Source organism: Triticum aestivum, chromosome 6B (assembly GCF_018294505.1).
Source record: "Triticum aestivum cultivar Chinese Spring chromosome 6B, IWGSC CS RefSeq v2.1, whole genome shotgun sequence".
Classification (NCBI taxonomy): domain Eukaryota; kingdom Viridiplantae; phylum Streptophyta; class Magnoliopsida; order Poales; family Poaceae; genus Triticum; species Triticum aestivum.
In genome coordinates, this window is record NC_057810.1 from 109,313,458 (window position 1) to 109,321,696 (window position 8,239).

Consider the following 8,239-nt stretch of genomic DNA (forward strand, 5'->3'; position numbering starts at 1 on the left):
GCCACCAAACTGGAAAACCGAAGAACTCGGGCTGATCTGGCTTGAAGAAGTACAGATCTTGAACTTTGCAGGAACTGAACATGAAGTCGCTTTTCTGAAACGGCTATTTAGCTGGGCAACATCGCTGAAAAGGATGATGGTAACATTCCACGGCTCCATCACTGAGAGAAAGGGAAAAGAGCTACAGCAGCTGTTACTAAGCTTCTCCAGAGCAGAAATATGTATATGCATATTACCATGTAGTGCTCCATCTTGAAGAAGGTTTCATACTGTTATGTTCTACACCAACCCTGTTTGCTTGCACTAGTTGTCAAGTGGTGCAACTTTACATTCAAGAGAGCGAACTCGTTTAGTTTGTTTAACTGGAGTAGCTTGTTCCAATATCGGTGAGACTGAACTCTGTAAGTTATTTATCTCTACTAGCTTGTGTTCCAGTATTTGTGGCACTGAACTGTATTTGTGTCGATTAATATGGATCAGAGGGGGTAACTTGTTTCCATGCTGGATGCACATTTGGGGCACGAGTGAACTTCATAGAGTAAGAATTTGCATAAATGATAGCACTTAGATGGACCATCCTCTAAGCATGATTATTCTTTATAGAAAAATAGAATTGACTCTCCAAGAAATAACACATACTCCCTCCGTCCGAAAACTATGATGGTAAGCTCTTGATGAGCTCAGGCAATGTCCCCTTGCACTCCAGCTTGGGGGACAAGGTCCAGCAATGAGGTCCAGTGCATCTCACCCGCAAGATACAGTTCCTCAAGAAGGAACCTGCGAAATTCCCCTCTGTTGCTTGTGATCCCTAGCTGACTGCTGACATCTTGTTGAAAGTGCAAACTTTCAGAATTCTGCACGTAAGAAAAAGATATGCGAGTACCGTGGAATTTTAGGTGGCAAACTTTCAGGATTCAACATACAGATGCTCGATCCTTTGCCTTGTCCGTCCTGCTAATCTTGCCATCTTTTTTTTGGTAGAATCTTCTTCGCATTTAGGGTCCGCGCCTGTTGCTGGTGATCATTTTACCGAGCTGGTCTGATTTACTAGTTCTGTACCCGTGTTATTGGACTTACGGTTTCTTGTCGACTTCCGGGTCGAATTGAATTGCTCTGTTTGTCCTAGTCTTGTTTGGTTCAATACGATTGTTGTTCTTGATGATTCCTGAATATTTTTCAAAAAAGCGGATCTTTTTTAAATTTGGGAACAAAATTTGGAAACAGGAACTTTTTTAAAAATTCCAAACAAATTTCTGAAAAAGACAAAAGTTTTTTTGAAATCCACAAACATTTTTGGAACGGGAACATTTTTGTAAATCTGGAAAAGTTTGAAAAAATTTAAACATTTTATAAATTTGTGAACAAAAATTGGAAAAGGGAACATTTTTTAAATTCTGCTTTTTTGAAAATGTGATCATTTTTTGAAACTCCGAACAAAATTTGATAATATGAACAATTTCGGAATCTTTGAACAAAATGAAAAAAAAACTGAAACCCAGAACATTTTTTGAAAAGGTGAACATATATGAAAATTTTCAAAGACTATTTGATAATACGAACATTTTTTGAAATTCTGGTAATCTTTTGGAAAGCACGAACTTTTTCAAAATTACCGAACTTTTTTAAAAAAAACGAACGGTTTATGAATTTGTGAACAAGATTCGAAAATAGGAATATTTTGGAAATCTAAACAATATTAAATTTGCTTTAGTTTCTCTAAAGCACATCTAGATGTGACCAAAGTATTGCACATCTAAATCCTATGTCATTGATTTTATGTGAAGATTCGTGCAAACATTTTCATTAGTTTTTTCTTTTTCTTTATAGTTTAAGTGAGTCATTTAGATGTACAATAACTAGAGCATATCTATATATGCCCTAGTACCTTAGTGTTGTGAGAGCTGAGACACAGAGCGCTGGGGGGCGGCGACAGGGTGCAGGGAAGCTTCGGCACGTATGGGGCGACTCGAGGCGAATTCGCTCGACCGCCGGTGGGCAGTCCACCTCGTCTCTGATCTCTCAACACCGGCGCTGATGATATTCAAGCGAGGCATGCTCCTCCGACGAGGCGGCTCCCCGTGGTTGACCCTCCTCGACGACCGTAGGATCCGCGTCAACTCGATGTGGGTACACGACAAGGAGCCGATTCGGGAGGGGACGCAGGTACATTTTCCCTGTCATGTTGTGTTGGTGGACAGAACGCTTGGAACCGGGGTGGAGACGCGTCACGACGCGTAGATCGAGATCGAGGAGGAGAGGGAGCGTCGGGAATGGAGGAGGATTGAAGCCGCGGCACGGTGCGGAGTGGCCATTCCCTCCCCTCTCAATGAAATCCACTCCCCTTCCCTCCCACAAGTGGGTGTGCCACGCGAGAGGATCCATGGCGCCCTGGAAGCCGAGGCTCGAGGCAAGGGCGTGGACGATAGCCGATGGGGATGAGAAGAAGCTGGAGAAGCTGATGGAGATCATCTCTTGGTTTGTGGAGGAACGGGATCTGAAGGAGGCGGCGGGGGCGGCATACAAGAAGCTCACCGAGGCAGAGGACTAGCGTCTCACGCCGTCGGGCGAACCGATGGGGGAGCTCAAGATGTTGCTATGGGCGATGGAGGAGGCTCGGACGAACCCATGCAATCAATGAAGTGGAAGGCGTTTCGATCGCGCCGTCGCGCTGCAGCAGGCCCGTCAGAGTTTGTGGTCGGCGCGGTGATGGGCCTCCCTTCACCTGCACCTGCGGCGGCAAGGGAGAGGCAGCCTGCTCCTGTGGTGGCGACAGAGGCGCGGGTGGATCTGGGAAGCGACAAGGCCATGGGACGAACGAAGCCTGGTACGAAGAAGAAGAAGCTGAAGATGTCATTGATCCTGAGGAGGTCGCCGCGCTTCCTTCGCCTTTCGTCGCGTCTACTTAGCCTCGCTCGCTCCCAAAGACGGGGATAGGAGCCTCACCGGCGGGCAACCGCTTCTAGCTCCTCGCTGGTGAGGATTCTGACGAGGAGGCTGGGCCCTCGTTGGAATTGCAAGGTGTGATTTCCCCCAAATCCAAATATCTCATTGAACTCACATCGGTGGGGGATTCTGGCAAAGAATTTTTTTTAAAAAGGCGATTAGCTGCTAATGATGGGGAAAAATGAAAATAAAACTAGGTCTAGATCTATTTACACTAGAGGGGGAGAGGGTGAAATCACACCGAGCCAAATTCTGCCTAGTAGAGAAATTATCGATAAAATGAGTAAGAAACAATATGCCCAAATTCTAGATTTCTGGTCTAATGAGGCAATTTATATCGATGAAATGGAAATCGAGGTTGGTTTGGGCAATTTAGGAAATAAAAATTATGATATAAGGGAAAAGATCGATGATGAGGAAAAGTGGGGACAAAATGGAAAGGAAGAGAAACCCCTTCGGCGAATGCACTTTCTAAAAGCTTTATCGGTATAAATGACGAGCCTATCCTCCTGCCGGGAGGAGAGTGCGATCCCCTGGAGGATTTAGGGTTTCCCCTCGCCCGCCGCCACCAGAAACAGAAGAAGAGAATAGGATGAACAGGGGTTTCGGAGGAAATCGGGGTGGAGGAAGATTCAACCGTGAGAGTTTCCAATATAGAAAGAAAGAGGAAGAAGTAGACAAATTCAAAGGGGATTTTCAACAACATAGCAGAAATCTGGAGGGGTTTGGACCCAGATGTTGGGGAACGTTGCAGAAAATGAAAATTTTCTACGCTTCACCAAGATCAATCTATGGAGTCATCTAGCAATGAGAGAGAGGAGTGCATCTACATACCCTTGTAGATCGCGAGCGGAAGCGTTCAAGAGAACGGGGTTGAGGGAGTCGTACTCGTCGTGATCCAAATCACCGGAGATCCTAGCGCCGAACGGATGGCACCTCCGCGTTCAACACACGTACGGTTGGGAAGACATCTCCTCCTTCTTGATCCAGTAAGGGGGAGGGAGAGGTTGATGGATATCCAGCAGCACAACGGAGTGGTGGTGGAAGTAGCGGTGATCTCGGCAGGGCTTCGCCAAGCTTAGCGAGAGGGAGAGGTGGTGCGGAGGGAGAGGGAGGCGCCAGGAGCAGGAGTGTGCAGCCCTCCCTCCCCCCTCTTTATATAGGGGCCCTGGGGGGGGGGGCGCCGGCCCCCTAGAGATTGGATCTCAAGGGGGGGGGCGGCCAAGGGGGGTGGCTTGCCCCCCAAGCCAAGTGGGGCGCCCCCCACCCCTAGGGTTTCCAACCCTAGGCGCAGGGGGAGGCCCAAGGGGGGCGCACCAGCCCACCAGGGGCTGGTTCCCTTCCCCACTTCAGCCCATAGGGCCCTCCGGGATAGGTGGCCCCACCCGGTGGACCCCCGGGGCCCTTCCGGTGGTCCCGGTACAATACCGGTGACCCCCGAAACTTTCCTGATGGCCGAAACTGGACTTCCTGTATGCAATTCTTTACCTCCGGACCATTCCGGAACTCCTCGTGACGTCCGGGATCTCATCCGGGACTCCGAACAACTTTCGGGTCACCGCATACTAATATCTCTACAACCCTAGCATCACCAAACCTTGAGTGTGTAGACCCTACGGGTTCGGGGGACATGCAGACATGACCGAGACGACTCTCCGGTCAATAATCAACAGCAGGATCTGGATACCCATGTTGGCTCCCACATGCTCCTCAATGATCTCATCGCATGAACCACGATGTCGAGGATTCAAGTAATCCCGTATACAATTACCTTTGTCAATCGGTACGTTACTTGCCCGAGATTCGATCGTCGGTATCCCAATACCGCGTTCAATCTCGTTACCGGCAAGTCACTTTACTCATACTGTAATGCATGATCCCGTGACCAAACACTTGGTCACATTGAGCTCATTATGATGATGCATTACCGAGTGGGCCCAGAGATACCTCTCCGTCATACGAAGTGACAAATCCCAGTCTCGATCCGTGTCAACCCAACAGATACTTTCGGGGATACCTGTAGTATACCTTTATAGTCACCCAGTTACGTTGTGACGTTTGGTACACCCAAAGCAATCCTACGGTATCCGGGAGTTACAAGATCTCATGGTCTAAGGAAATGATACTTGACATTGGAAAAGCTCTAGCAAACGAACTACACGATCTTGTGATATGCTTAGGATTGGGTCTTTTCCATATGATGTGATCCCGTTATCAACGGCATCCAATGTCCATAGTCAGGAAACCATGACTATCTGTTGATCAACGAGCTTGTCAACTAGAGGCTTACTAGGGACATGTTGTGGTCTATTTATTCACACATGTATTACGATTTCCGGATAACACAATTATAGCATGAATAATAGACAATTATCATGAACAAGGAAATATAATAATAATCATTTTATTATTGCCTCTAGGGCAAATTTCCAACACCAGATTCACCCATGGTACCTCCAACTACTAGGGGAATGGAGGAGAGAGGCCGAAATCAGAGACAAAAGACGTTGCTGAAGACAAAGAGAGAGAAGGGAGCAAACATGAGGTTGATCGAATTGGATCTGAGGGCAAAGGTAAAGATTCTGTTCATTCTTTCAACCCCTCTCTGGAGCTGCTCCACAACAGCAGTGGTTTGGTGCACTTCTTGCTTAGATGGAACAACAGGGGGCAGGTGCTGTAATAGGAATTGGGAATCGGACAGAAGGGAAGAAGGACTCTGAGGGTGATATTGAGGAAGGAAATCCCATACATAATAGAGACAACAATAAAAAAGAAGAGGTTGATGCTGGAGCAGGATATAGACAGAATCAGAGTAATTGGGGTGGGGGGTGCCAAGTTTGCACAGAGAGAGGGATCTGATCCGAATAAGAATGGAGCCAACTTTAGGGTGATGTGCAACAAATGCAAGGATTTCAGACATCTGACTAGGGAATGCAAACTCCCAAACTGCATTATCTATGGAAAAATTCTCACATTACAGAGGATTATAACTGGCTAAAGCAGATAAAACCACTTCCCAAGTTTGTTGGATATGCTGCTCGAGGTTTGGGAGTGCAGCTGATACATAATTCTAAGGAAGTTGTGAACAATGAACAAATCAATCCAATGGCAATTATCACTATTGCTTCTGGATAAATTAATGAAACTTAGTTCCTGGAAGGCTTTAATTATATGTTTAAGTGGGATTGCCAATGGAGATGCAAGAAACATGGAGAGAGGGCTTATCTTATGAGATTTCCAAAAAAGAGCAAACTGATTAAACTTCACAAATTTGGGAATTTCAACCTCCTAGGGACAAAAGTTGTCATCAATGTAGACAGTTGGACTTATGACACACAAGCCCTAGGGAGGCTTCACACTGCATGGGTGAAGTTGGGAAAAGTGCTTGAATGTTTCAGACACTTCTTTGGTGCTTGTGAGGTGGCTGCTACAATTGGTCCAGTACTGGAGATTGACATGACAACAATTTTGCAGGAAAAAATAAGAGCCAAGGCAGGGGTGAGAGACTTTGAAAAAATACCCAAGCACACTAAAGTGACTGACAAGGACCTCATGATATACAAAGTGACTTTGGAGCTAGAAAGGGTGATAGAGCAGGGCTGGTATGAAGATAAAAGAAAACATGAAGACATTGAGACAGAAAAGGATACAGACTCAGATGAAATAAGAAAGAAAATCAAAATTGGTGGAGTAGATGCGAAGGGGAGCAAGGAAAACATTTCACTGGGTAGTGTAGGGCTTAAGCGGTTTGAGGAAATGGAGAAGAAGAATGATGAAATTCTAAATATTCAGAAGGGATATCTGGCTGAGGTTGGAATGAGGAAAAAACTGGAGGATGATCTAGGTAAAGTACTACAAAAGCTACAAGAAATGGAAGAAAATAAATGCAGACATGAAGCCTGGAGGGCAGTGGAGGAGAAAAAGCATAATTCCTGGGAGGAAGAGAAAAATAAAATGGTGGACATGATCAAGAAACAACAAGAGCTGATACAGAGATGTATGGAGAAGATTGAGCTGTGGGATGAAAAGAACTAACGGGGAGGATCTTGGAGAGAAAAATCATTATGACAAAGATATCCCACAGGATCCACTGATTGAAGACAACTACACTGAAACTGTGGACTACAATGCCAGCCAGGATTCTATGGAGTCTCTAGGGTCCAAATTGGGCACTATTGCTAAAGAAGACAGGGACAAGGATAAGGACAAAGATGGACCTACCAGAAGAAATGACAGGAACTTGGACAAAAAAGATGCTAGGATTGAAGATTTGGCCAAAGAAAGAGCTGTTGACAAGGACAATTATGGTAAGTCTTCAACCATTTCAGATGAAAGAATTTCTTTGTTTGAGATGGCTAAAAATGTGGGTGTTGAACTGGGATGTACCATTGACCTAGTTAAAACCTAGACCTAATTGCCAATATGGAACAGGCTAGAAGAGATTTATATCTCCAAAACATTAAAAATGAGGAAAAGGAAACGAAAACAAAAAGCTCTCCAAGTCCTATTAACATTGGAGATGCTATGTTGGAAGATTTATGTTCTGGGGATGACCATTCTGCAGAACTGGAATTGGATTACTATGATAATCTGAAAAAAATATTTTCTAGTAATAGGAAAAAAAGTTTGGCACCTTAGATGATAGTGCTGGGAAGCATGTCATATTGATATGTCTGCAACGTATCTATAATTTATGAAGTATTCATGCCATGTTTACAATAGTTTTATATGATTTTGGTATGATTTGATTAGAACTAACCTGGAATAACGTTCTTTTCAGCAGAACTACCGTGTTGTTGTTTTTGTTCGAAAATAAAAGTTCTCGGAATGCGCTGAAAATCAACGGAGATTTTTTTTGGAAATATATACAAAATACTGGAACAAAAATCTACCGGAGGGGAGTCCCGAGGAGCCCACAAGGGTGGAGGGCGCCACCACCCTCGTAAGGCGCGCCCATGTGCCTCGTGGACTCCCCGTGGTCCCCCCTAACTTTTGCTCGATGCCAACCTCTCCTATAAATGCCCAAACCTCCAAAAAATAACCTAGATCGGAAGTTCTGCCGCCGCAAGCCTTTGTAGCCATGAGAAATCAATCTAGGCCCTCTCTGGCACCCTACCGGAGGGGGCCATCATCATCGAAGGCCATGGGGAAGGATCTCGGAGGGGCCATCATCGCCATGAAAGCCAAGGACCAGAGGGGGAACCTCTACCCAACCAGGGGGGAGGCCATGGAGGAAGAATCACAAGGGGGAGAACCTCTCCTCCTCTCTCTCAGTGGCGCTGGAGTGCCATCGAGA